Here is a 13,507-nt window from a genome sequence, read left to right as displayed (position 1 = left end):
GAGCTCTGTCAGAGTGACCATTGGGTTCTGGTCACCTCCCTGACCAAGGCCCTGACTGCTCAGTTTGGCCAGGCAGCCAACTCTAGGAAGAGTCTTGGTGGTTCCAAACTTCTTCCATTTAAGAATGATAGGGCCACTGTGTTCTTGGGGACCTTCAATGCTGAAGAAATGTTTTGGTACCTTTCCCCAGATCTGTGCCTCGACACAATCATGTCTCAGAGCTCTATGGACAATTCCTTTGACCTCATGGCTTGGTTTTTGCTCTGTCATGCACTGTCAACTGTGGGACCTTATATAGACAGGTGTGTGCCTTTCCAACTCATGTCCAATCAATTGAATTTACCACAGGTGGACTCCAATCAAGTTGTAGAAACATCTCAAAGATGATCAATGGAAACAGGATGCACCTGAGCTCAATTTCGAGTCTCATAGCAAAGGGTCTGAATACTTATGTAAATAAGGTATTTTTTTTCTTCTTTTTAATAAATTGGCAAAAATGTATAAAAACCTGTTTTTGCTTTGTCATTATGGGGTATTGTGTGTAGATTGATGAGGAAAACCTTATTTTATTAAATTAAATGCTGTAACGTAACAAAATGTGGAATAGGTGAAGGGGTCTGAATACTTTCCGATTGCCCCTTCAGACTGATGAGCCCCATTGCCTGGGGGTTAGCGTGGGCAGTAGCCTGGCTCTGAGCTGGCCTGAAGGACAGTCTACGGAGCAACACAGCGGACACACCCTTTGGTGGTAACAATTTCAATACTAAACATACAGTAGATACACTAAGACATTCATTATGTACTTTCTCTTTCAAGCCTGAACACAAAAATTCTAATGTATCCAGTACCAATATCATAGGTGTCTACGATATTGTCAACATTGTCGTTCTCCTTCACAGTAGTTATGTTTGTTTGGAGCCCTGTACCTCCTTCTCTCTCTCACTGAGGCAGTGGCTGAAACCTTTCTGCCTCCGCTCTGCTTTTGTTCTCTTGATTTGTCCATTGCTAAACGGTAGTGGCAATACGTCTTGATTTACAAAATATTGCAAAATATCTCTGATCCAGCTATGCAAATAGTGCTCCATCTAGTAGAGCTTACCCAATAGAGAGCTCAGCCACTCACTACAATTGATTTGATGGTTCTGCTGAGAGGTTTTGCTCTTCCCTGAGTAAGGTTGGCTCTGCTGTGATGGTGGTGTATGGACAGGAGAAATCATTCCCTCCTCCTTCTCATGTGCTGTCTTTGCATTGCCGTTGCTACTCAGCCCACCTCACCTTGTAGCACTGCCAAGCCCCTGTCCCTGTACACAGTATTTACAGGCAAACCAACATAACCCTCTGTATGCATTCTGCACACTGAGCAAGCCCATTGCTCTACTACGCTCAGGGCTGGATTCCAATCCAAAATGTCATCCACTTGCCCCAGCTATTATCCACTTCTCTCCCTCTCTCCGATTGTGAAACGACTGGATAGCTGTAGGGGTTGGGAGATAATATGTCATTAGCTGTAGGGATTGGGAGATAATATGTCATTAGCTGTAGGGATTGGGGGATAATGGTCAATAGCTGTAGAGATTGGGAGATAATGTGTCCATAGCTGTAGGGACTGGGGGATAATGTGTCATTAGCTGTAGGAATTGGGGGATAATGGTCAATAGCTGTAGAGATTGGGAGATAATGTGTCCATAGCTGTAGGGACTGGGGGATAATGTGTCATTAGCTGTAGGAATTGGGGGATAATTTGTCATTAGCTTCACATTGCCATCTGGTGGTCTATGTAGAGTTCCATATAGCTCTCTCCTATTAAATTATTTCAGATTAGCTAAAGGGGGAAACAGTTTGGAGGGAAGGAAACGTTTTTTCCCCCTGATTGGAAATGTCTAACAGACATCTAGCATGTTGGCTCCTGCCCGACAATAGGAACTAGGCCTGAACTGCTCCAGTGAATCCAGTGGTTGTTCTCACAGTCTGAATCCCAAATGGCACCCTATTCGATTTTTGTAAGCGGGGCCATTTACATTGTGCCTTTTTATATATGTGTGTGTTTATGTCTTACGAGTTGAGGCTTTCATAGGGATAACATACACTGCATGCAGATTATTTACTTTTCTTATAAAACAGGTGGACATGTCTGGGCTAAAGTTCCTGCTGTCTTTGTTCTGTTTATGTGGTCTTGGTTGCGTTCCAGGCAGACTACACTGCAGACGTTGCATCAACCATGATGTATTTAGCTGATATGTTAAATACCTATCCAGGCTTTATTAGATCTTGCAGGAGTCTGCAATGTAGTCAGCCAGGAACGTGGCCATTCTCTCTTTTTTTTTTACTACTGGGGTGGTGACCTGTTCAATAACAAAAAGGGGTGAGGCACGGTCTGCGTTCCATGTAGTGCACTATATAGGGAATAGGGTGCCATTTGGGACAGGTTCAAGGTGAAGCGCAGTACTACAAGTCATGTGATGATGTGCAGATAGATTGAGAAGAAAAACAACTTCCCTATTTTACGTCTCAGCTTCTGCTACAGCAGGAAGTCAATCATCTCTATTCAGGCTACTTGTGAGTAATCTGAACAATCAATCATATCATGAAAACATAAACAATTAAACTAGATTAACAACGATCCCAAGGGCAATATCTATTCATGAAGAGTTATTAATAAACAGGAATATCATCACAACACGCTCTAAATGCTCCTAAATTATTTAGCAAAAAACTACTTTCAATTCATCAAGTTACAATGGCCAGAGGTTTTCACTGTAATGATCATGTAAAAAGCAGTTGCATGCCAAAGTAAATATGAACATTCAAGTTTCAATGTCACCTGCACAAGTACAGTGAAATGCATTTCTTGCAGGTGCTAAACCCAACGCAGTAATCAATATGATACTAAAATAACATAAGGTGGAGCAAAAACACATGAGAAATATAAATAAGAACAGGAGAATGTAAGAAGCTATATACAGGGTCAGTTCCAGGGTCAGTAGCTATATACAGGGTCAGTTCCAGGGTCAGTAGCTATATACAGGGTCAGTTCCAGGGTCAGTAGCTATATACAGGGTCAGTTCCAGGGTCAGTAGCTATATACAGGGTCAGTTCCAGGGTCAGTAGCTACAGTGGGGAGAACAAGTATTTGATACACTGCCGATTTTGCAGGTTTTCCTACTTACAAAGCATGTAGAGGTCTGTAATTTGTATCATAGGTACACTTCAACTGTGAGAGACGGAATCTAAAACAAAAATCCAGAAAATCACATTGTATGATTTTTAAGTAATTAATTTGCATTTTATTGCATGACATAAGTATTTGATCACCTACCAACCAGTAAGAATTCCGGCTCTCACAGACCTGTTAGTTTTTCTTTAAGAAGCCCTCCTGTTCTCCACTCATTACCTGTATTAACTGCACCTGTTTGAACTCGTTACCTGTATAAAAGACACCTGTCCACACACTCAATCAAACAGACTCCAACCTCTCCACAATGGCCAAGACCAGAGAGCTGTGTAAGGACATCAGGGATAAAATTGTAGACCTGCACAAGGCTGGGATGGGCTACAGGACAATAGGCAAGCAGCTTGGTGAGAAGGCAACAACTGTTGGAGCAATTATTAGAAAATGGAAGAAGTTCAAGATGATGGTCAATCACCCTCGGTCTGGGGCTCCATGCAAGTTCTCACCTCGTGGGGCATCAATGATCATGAGGAAGGTGAGGGATCAGCCCAGAACTACACGGCAGGACCTGGTCAATGACCTGAAGAGAGCTGGAACCACAGTCTCAAAGAAAACCATTAGTAACACACTACGCCGTCATGGATTAAAATCCTGTAGCGCACGCAAGGTCCCCCTGCTCAAGCCAGCTCATGTCCAGGCCCATCTGAAGTTTGCCAATGACCATCTGGATGATCCAGAGGAGGAATGGGAGAAGGTCATGTGGTCTGATGAGACAAAAATAGAGCTTTTTGGTCTAAACTCCACTCGCCGTGTTTGGAGGAAGAAGAAGGATGAGTACAACCCCAAGAACACCATCCCAACCGTGAAGCATGGAGGTGGAAACATCATTCTTTGGGGATGCTTTTCTGCAAAGGGGACAGGACGACTGCACCGTATTGAGGGGAGGATGGATGGGGCCATGTATCGCGAGATCTTGGCCAACAACCTCCTTCCCTCAGTAAGAGCATTGAAGATGGGTCGTGGCTGGGTCTTCCAGCATGACAACGACCCGAAACACACAGCCAGGGCAACTAAGGAGTGGCTCCGTAAGAAGCATCTCAAGGTCCTGGAGTGGCCTAACAGGTCTCCAGACCTGAACCCAATAGAAAATCTTTGGAGGGAGCTGAAAGTCCGTATTGCCCAGCGACAGCCCCGAAACCTGGATCTGGAGAAGGTCTGTATGGAGGAGTGGGCCAAAATCCCTGCTGCAGTGTGTGCAAACCTGGTCAAGACCTACAGGAAACGTATGATCTCTGTAATTGCAAACAAAGGTTTCTGTACCAAATATTAAGTTCTGCTTTTCTGATATATCAAATACTTATGTCATGCAATAAAATGCAAATTAATTACTTAAAAATCATACAATATGATAATATATTTTAGATTCCGTCTCTCACAGTTGAAGTGTACCTATGATAAAAATTACAGACCTCTACATGCTTTGTAAGTAGGAAAACCTGCAAAATCGGCAGTGTATCAAATACTTGTTCTCCCCACTGTATATACAGGGGCAGTTCCAATACCATATTTACAATGTGCAGGGACACTGGAGTGATAGAGGCAGATATGTATAGGGGTAAGGTGACTAGGCATCAGAATGTATGATAAACAGAGTAGCAACAGCGTAAATGAAGATTGTATGTGAGTGTGTGTGTGTGTAGAGTCGGTATAGATGTGTGTGCATGTTATGTGTGTGTTGGAATGTCAGTGTGTGTGAGTGTGTAGGGCCCTGTGAGTGTGCATAGAGGGCCAACTCAGATAGTCAGTGTAGCCATTTTGTTAGCTATTTAGCAGTCTCATGGCATGGGGATAGAAGCTGTTCAGGAGCCTGTTGGTGTCAGACTTGATGCACCGGTACCGCTTGCCATGAGGAAGCAGAGAGAACAGTTTATGGCGTGGGTGGCTGGAGTCTTTAACGATTTTCGGGCCTTCCTTTCACATCACCTAATAGACAATGTATCAAGGGAATGGTTACAGATATGCCAGTGCAATCGCTGTATGGCTATCACACATCCAATAGGCTTACTTTTGAGAAAATCTTCATGTTATGCAAAATACAAGATCCAGTGCGAATATAAATAATATACCACAGGGCTTGTTTCACATTCAGCCATTCAAAGGTATGATATTGTGATATTATAATTCTGTAATTACAATGTAATAAATCTGACCTGAACCTGGTTAAAATGGTTAAAATAGTACATGAATTAACATCCTCCTATACTTCCTATGAACACTTCCTGGTTTGACCAACACACCCATCCTGATTGGAGGGTCTCTCCATGTGGTTACAGAGGTTTGATCTGTATCCATCACTAACAGACACAGAGAAAGTCTCCAAACTCAAAGGTGGACAATGGGATCCCATTACGCTGAATCACACAAACAATATGGGCAACAACAAAAAGTTTACATAACAAAAGATTTACTGGTGAACTCCGAACTGTATTTCTCAACAGCAACAGATGTTCCTTTCTCTAATAAGGCAAAAGAGCACAGGTCTCATAAGACTTTCTCTCTATGGTTATACCTGTGTAACAGCATGTCAACACTCTTGGCTGTGTTCCAAATATCCTTTCCCTAATTCTGGAAAACGACTGAGTCAAGATGTGTGCGTGTGAGGCAGAAAGCAAAGAATGCTTTGGTTCCAAAAAAAGAGGTGCACCTAGATTTCTCTTTATCATCTCTCCTCTGCACGCCACCAGTTTTGCGTATGCAGCAAACATTACATTTGCACTGTCTAGTCTTTTTACTATCTCCTTATTTCTTATGTCTTAACCTAACTCTTAACTTTCTTAACTCTCCTTACCTTATAAATGACCTTTCCTGCCTTCAGCACATAAAGCCTCTCTGGAATAGCACCATATTTAGTAGCTGCGGTGTCGGTCATTTCATCCACTACGATGGGGCACAGGGGGTCCTCTTTGACCAGGAACTGTGCTGCAGCCAGGCGCTCCTCCAGGTTTTGGTGTTTACTGATGTCAACATTGTTGGCAAAGACCCAACCATCTGAAACAGAGCGGCAAAACTGCTTATTGTAGTGGCCTGATATTTACATTTTACATTTAGGACATTTAGCAGACGCTCTTATCCAGAGCGACTTACAAATTGATGCATTCAACTTATGATTGCCAGTGGGACAACCACTCCTCTTTTTTTTCCTTCTTTTTTTTTATGGGGGGGTGGGGGGGGGGTAGAAGGATTACTGTTATACTATTCCAGGTATTCCTTAAAGAGGTAGGGTTTCAAGTGTCTCCGGAAGGTGGTCAGTGACTCCGCTGTCCTGGCGTCGTGGGGGAGCTTGTTCCACCTTCAGCACATAAAGCCTCTTTGTGTATATATATACAATAGAAAGTTTAATACAACCGATTGCACTCAATGAGCTGTATTAGGACATAAGTAAACAGGAAAACGCTCATCCAGAGGCAGCGCTCCTAGTGGCCGGGGACTTTAATGCAGGGAAACTTAAATCCGTTCTACCAGCATGTTAAATGTGCAACCAGAGGGAAAGAAAACTCTAGACCACCTTTACTCCACACACAGAGACGCGTACAAAGCTCTCCCTCGCCCTCCATTTGGCAAATCTGACCATAACTCTATCCTCTTGATTCCTGCTTATAAGCAAAAACTAAAGCAGGAAGTACCAGTGACTCGGTTAATAAGGAAGTGGTCAGATGATGCAGATGCTAAGCTATAGGACTGTTTTGCTAGCACAGACTGGAATATGTTCTGGGATTCTTCCGATACCATTGAGGAGTACACCACATCAGTCACTGGCTTCATCAACAAGGGCATCGATGACGTCGTCCCCACAGTGACCGTACGTACAGTCTGGTTCATCCTTGGGAGCAATTTCCAAACGCCTGAAGGTACCACGTTCATCTGTACAAACAATAGTACGCAAGTATAAACACCATGGGACCACGCAGCCGTCATACCTCTCAGGAAGGAGACACGTTCTGTCTCCTAGAGATGAATGTACTTTGGTGCGAAAAGTGCAAATCAATCCCAGAACAACAGCAAAGGACCTTGTGAAGATGCTGGAGGAAACCGGTACAAAAGTATCTATATCCACAGTAAAACTAGTCCTATATCGACATAATCTGAAAGGCCGCTCAGCAAGGAAGAAGCCACTGCTCCAAAACCGCCATAAAAAAGCCAGACTACGGTTTGCAAGTGCACATGGGGACAAAGATTGTACTTTTTGGAGAAATGTCCTCTGGTCTGATGAAACAAAAATATAACTGTTTGGCCATAATGACCATCGTTATATTTGGAGGAAAAAGGGGAATGCTTGCAAGCCTAAGAACACCATCCCAACCGTGAAACAAGGGGGTGGCAGCATCATGCTATGGGGGTGCTTTGCTGCAGGAGGGACTGGTGCACCTCACAAAATAGAATGCTGTGGATATATTGAAGTAACATCTCAAGACATCAGTCAGGAAGTTAAAGCTTGGTCGCAAATGGGTCTTCCAAACGAACAATGACCCCAAGCATACTTCCAAAGTTGTGTTAAAATGGCTTAAGGACAACAAAGTCAAGGTATTGGAGTGGCCATCACAAAGCCCTGACCTCAATCCTATAGAAAATGTGTGGGCAGAACTGAAAAAGTGTGTGCGAGCAAGGAGGCCTACAAACCTGACTCAGTTACACCAGCTCTGTCAGGAGGAATGGGCCAAAATTCACCCAACTTATTGTGGGAAGCTTGTGGAAGGCTACCCGAAACGTTTGACCCAAGTTAAACTATTTAATGGCAATGCTACCAAATACTAATTGAGTGTATGTAAACTTCTGACCCACTGGGAATGTGATGAAAGAAATAAAAGCTGAAATAAATCATTCTCTCAACTATTATTCTGACATTTCATATTCTTAAAATAAAGTGGTGATCCTAACTGACCTAAGACAGGGAATTTGTACTAAGATTAAATGTCATGAATTGTGAAAAACTGAGTTTAAATGTATTTGGCTAATGTATATGTAAACTTCCGACTTCAACTGTACATACCCCAACCAGAAGTCATGGATTACAGGCAACATCCGCACTGAGCTAAAGGGTAGAGCTGCCGCTTTCAAGGAGCGGGACTCTAACCCGGACGCTTATAAGAAATCCCACTATGTCCTCTGACGAACCATCAAACAGGCAAAGTGTCAATACAGGACTAAGATTGAATCATACTACACCGGCTCTGACACTTGTCGGATGTGGCATGGCTTGAAAACTATTACAGACTACAAAGGGAAGCACAGCCGCGAGCTGCCCAGTGACACAAGTCTACCAGATGAGCTAAATCACTTCTATGCTCGCATCGAGGCAAGCAACATTGAAGCATGCATGAGAGTATCAGCTGTTCCAGATGACTATGTGATCACACTCTCCGTAGCCGATGTAAGTAAGACTTTTAAGCAGGTCAACATTCACAAGGCCGCAGAGACAGATGGATTACCAGGACGTGTACGCCGAGCATGCACTGATCAATTGGCAAGTGTCTTCACTGACATTTTCAACATGAACCTGACTGAGTCTGTAATACCAACATGTTTCAAGCAGACCACCATAGTCCCTGTGCCCAAGAACACTAAGATAACCTGCCTAAATGACTACTGACCCGTAGCACTCACATCTGTAGCCATGAAGTGCTTTGAAAGGCTGGTCATGGCTCACATCAACACCATTATCCCAGAAACCCTAGACCCACTCCAATTTGCATACCGCCCCAACAGATCCACAGATTATGCAATCTCTATTGCACTCCACACTGCCCTTTCCCACCTGGACAAGAGGAACACCTACGTGAGAATGCTATTCATTGACTACAGCTCAGCGTTCAACACCATAGTGCCCTCAAAGCTCATCACTAAGCTAAGGACCCTGGGACTAAACACCTCCCTCTGCAATTGGATCCTGGACTTCCTGATGGGCCGTCTCCCAGGTGGTAAGGGTAGGTAACAACACATATGCCACGCTGATCCTCAACACGGGGGCCCCTCAGGGGTGCGTGCTCAGTCCCCTCCTGTACTCCCTGTTCACCCATGACTGCACGGCCAAGCACAACTGCAACACCATCATTAAGTTTGCCGACGACACAACAGTGGTAGGCCTGATCACCGACAACGATGAGACAGCCTATAGGGAGGAGGTCAGAGACCTGGCCGTGTGGTGCCAGGATAATAACCTCTCCCTCAACATGATCAAGACAAAGGAGATGATTGTGGACTAAAGGAAAAAAAAGAGGACTGAGCATGCCCCCATTCTCATCGACGGGGCTGTAGTGGAACAGGTTGAGAGCTTCAAGTTCCTTGGTGTCCACATCACCAACAAACTATTATGGTCCAAACACACCAAGACAGTCGTGAAGAGGGCACGGCAAAGCCTATTCCCCCACATGAGACTGAAAAGATTTGGCATGGGTCCTCAGATCCTCAAAAAGTTATACAGCTGCACCATCGAGAGCATCCTGACTGGTTGCATCACCGCCTGGTATGGCAACTGCTCGGCCTCTGACCGCAAGGCACTACAGAGGGTAGTGCGTATGGCCCAGTACATCACTAGGGCCAAGCTTCCTGCCATTCAGGACCTCTATACCAGGCGGTGTCAGAGGAAGGCCCTAAAAATTATCAAAGACTCCAGCCACCGTAGTCATAGACTGTTCTCTCTGCTACCGCACGGCAAGCGACACCTCTAGAGCGCCAAGTCTAGGTCCAAAAGGCTTCTTAACAACTTCTACTCCCAAGCCATAAGACTCCTGAACAGCTAATCATGGCTACCTGGACTATTTGCATTGCCCCCCCAACCCACCCCCCTCTTTTGCGCTGCTGCTACTCTGTTTATTATTTATGCATAGTCACTTTAACTCTACCCACATATACATATTACCTCAACTAACCGGTGCCCCCGCCCATTAACTCTGTACCGGTACCCCCTGTATATAGCCTCCCTACTGTTAATTATTTCACTGCTGCTCTTTAATTTTTTTATGAACACTTGTTTTATTTTCTTAAAAACTGCATTGTTGGTTAAGAGCTTGTAAGTAAGCATTTCACTGTAATGTCTACACCTGTTGTATTCGGCGCATGTGGCAAATAACATTTGATTCGATTTGATTATAAAAAAGCCACAATCACTTATTCTGATTATTTTTTTTTTGGTCATTTCGCAGACGCCCTTATCCAGAGCGATTTACAGATTTGTTTTATAATATAATTTCTCCAGGTTTAGGCTGGATTATGTGGGGATCTATTTTCTTATAACTAGATGTGATGCCTAGCTTAGAAAGAATACATTAATGATTAAACATAATAGGTTTGTACTGTACTGATATAAATTGTTTAACATAACAAGCTGTGATTCATGTGAGGAATGTTAGGGAGTAGGGTGAGACAGACTTGTGATTCTCACAGACACATACACACTGCCTCTTTGTTAAACCGCGCTCAAGGACATGTGTTCTGCTACAGTGGAGAGGAACAGACTATGTCTGAAGTTGCAAAACAACTAAACACCTGGCAAAAGTGAAGCGCCAAGGGGCTGGGACCAGCCTGTGCGCCAACGATAGGCTGAGTAAGTCTAAACCACGCTCAGTCTCTACTCTGATTGGCCAGCAGGGAGCGGGAACTATCTCTGTCAGAGTATTTGGAGAAGAACTTAGAACAATGGATCAGTTCTCTGTCTGCCCTGCGTGATATTTCAGTGGACCCATATATACGAACATAATATTTACCATTGAAGTGTTTTGCATCAATTAAAATACTAGTCTATTTTAGAAGACGTGTATTGACCTCTTTTGTTCCTAATACCAGATTTGAATTGACGCAACTTAACAATTACAAAGCCATCATCACATAGTCTGTATGGCTTCGTGCTACTCATTTCACCAATAACCTCATCCCCAGGCTAGGCGGAAATAACCTAACGTAGGAGGCGTAAGAGAAACGCCTGAGCGGAGTTCCTACCTCCGGTTTTCAGGGGAAAAGGAAGCTAGGTTGAAAATAGCTGTATCCCTGAAAAAACAGAACCAAAGATTTTTAAAACTAACCCAAGCTAGACCAGAGCCTGTCGTTTCCAATGGGAGCAAATTAATCATAGTGGGCAGAACAAGCAAGGAGGTAGGCAGAGCCAAGCACGAGCTAGCGAGATCCTATTGGTGTGTTCTAGCATTTATTTGCATATTTCCATTCGGGAACGCCTACTCTGTGAAGTGCGCGTGTGCAATAACTCAATTCGCCCTTGCAGTCCTTCTAAACAACATCATTTTTTGAAACTTTGGCAAAGGGTAAAGTCTACAAAACGCAGTCCACTCTGTTCTTTACAGATTCTAGTTTTGGAAACAGAAAACTGTATGGAGATAAAATGTTTCATTTGATGAGAAAATTAGCAGAATGTTGGCCAATATCCATCACGCTCCATCTTCTCCCACTGCCGGCCACTGGGCTTCCTCTCATCACCATATTTGGTAGTGAGTGGAAACTCACAACCAGATGCTTCACATTTATACATCTGGTAAAATCTGCCACATCACTGAAGTCCTTGACGAGTTGCTTGAACTTGTCTGGCAGACAAAAAAGCACAGAATAAATTATAGTAGCCTCGTATTTAGAACGGAAATGATTGAAATTGGCATACTGCAGTATACTTCAGAGTTGTTCCACCTCAAAGCACAATAAAGAAGAATTAGACACCCACCATCTCAGATTAGTTCTTTATGTTTGACAAGTAGTATGAAGCTGCGGCTTGGAGTATTGTTTAATAATACTATGTCATGTATTCTCATTGAATTTTGTGATGTTTTTCCCCCCCGTTCAGAGAAATTTGCCATTGAAGTAGCTTTCATTTCCCCCCATAAATCAGTGTGAAAGTACAAGGTTGCCCAGGTTTAGTCCAAATAGGATGTTGGTTATTTAATATTATGAATCCTATACATTGAAATGGACAATTTGGGTGCAATCAATTAGCTTAATTTCTCAAACAAAATAATGTTGCAGGAATGCTTATCGTACCTGTTTCTAACTACAGAAACAATTTCAGAACAATCTGAGACGATGGTTGTCATGACTTGCTGAAAAGAAATGGAAGGACTATGAGCAGTCAACTCACCTTTCAAATACGGGCCGTCTTGCAATCCAATGTAACCACAGGTGAATCGGGAGCCTTGTTGCCCACAAAAGCTTCTGAAGCGAGATCAGTCCACACGTGCCACAATTCAATGACATAAAAGTCGGTCCCCAATCTTCATACTTGAACTTCGGGTTCTGGGTCATAGTTACACTTTCACCCTTTTTTATGATAGGTTTCCTTGTCAAACTTGGTAAAATCAAATTCAGAATTGTCAGAAACATACATTGGATAAGCGCAAAACAACAGAAACGTGCCGTTGACATATAAATGAACAATTTCCATATTAAAATCATCAATAGCCTATGCGTGCGTGCGACCGACTGGCATCGTTTCCTACTCTATTTTATGGCAGCAGAGTGTAATATATTAAAACAAACACTCTCCAAAGACGCTAGATAAAGCTACACATTTCACAAGCTAGTTTTTCTTGGAGCAGGGACGTGGCCAAAGACAGTTTTAGCATGGGCGTTCATAACCAAGTGGGAAGTGAGAATTTACCACATAGGACTGGGAACTGTCCACTTGAACGGCCCAAACTGGTAATTAATAGTGGGAAACTCCTCTATCATCCTGAGCTCCCACTTATCCCACATGCTGACCTCTGAAGTCACTTACTAAGAAAATGACCTCGATAACAGCATTTTTGGCAGTTAAATGCAACAACAAAACATCATTTATAAAAAGCTACATATTAATATGTTTTTTTTAACACTATAATGTGTTTACAAGCATGACTGCTGTAATTTTAGTTGATGGTTTATGCAGCTTGTTGGCCATTAGTCAAACAGCGTCTCTTAATGAGTTCAAAGCACATGAATGCGTCCAACTGGTATTTACTAGAATGCATCCGACTGATTTCACAACTGGTAAATTCCCACCTCCCACTTAGTTACGAACACAGCATTATTGGGCAGTTTCCCATTGCGAAAAATTGTCAAGGTTCTTGTCTGTGTAAGTGGGAGTTCCCTCCTCTCGCGTGACCATCTTTGAGCACGCTTTCCCGCGTGAGCACACGCTAGAAAGCATGCTAACACGAGAGAGGGAACGCCGACTACTGTCAGGGCCCAGGTCTGACAGAATCTGTGCAGAAGATCTAGGTGCTGCTGTAGGCCCTCCTTGGTTGGGGGCAGAAGCACCAGATCATCAGGTTAGAGTCTATGGATTATTCAATTTCATTGAGCTGA

The 13,507-nt window shown here is 43.4% G+C and overlaps 1 pseudogene; it reads right to left on the bottom strand.

Annotated features, from left to right (window-relative positions):
- Positions 1 to 5,523: 5,523 nt before the first annotated feature.
- Positions 5,524 to 12,748, bottom strand: LOC121577439 (annotated as a pseudogene).
- Between the last annotated feature and the right edge of the window lie 759 nt (positions 12,749 to 13,507).

Source organism: Coregonus clupeaformis, chromosome 11 (assembly GCF_020615455.1).
Source record: "Coregonus clupeaformis isolate EN_2021a chromosome 11, ASM2061545v1, whole genome shotgun sequence".
Lineage (NCBI taxonomy): Eukaryota > Metazoa > Chordata > Actinopteri > Salmoniformes > Salmonidae > Coregonus > Coregonus clupeaformis.
Note: the sequence above shows the minus strand (reverse complement) of the source record. Positions and strands in the feature narration are given on the sequence as shown.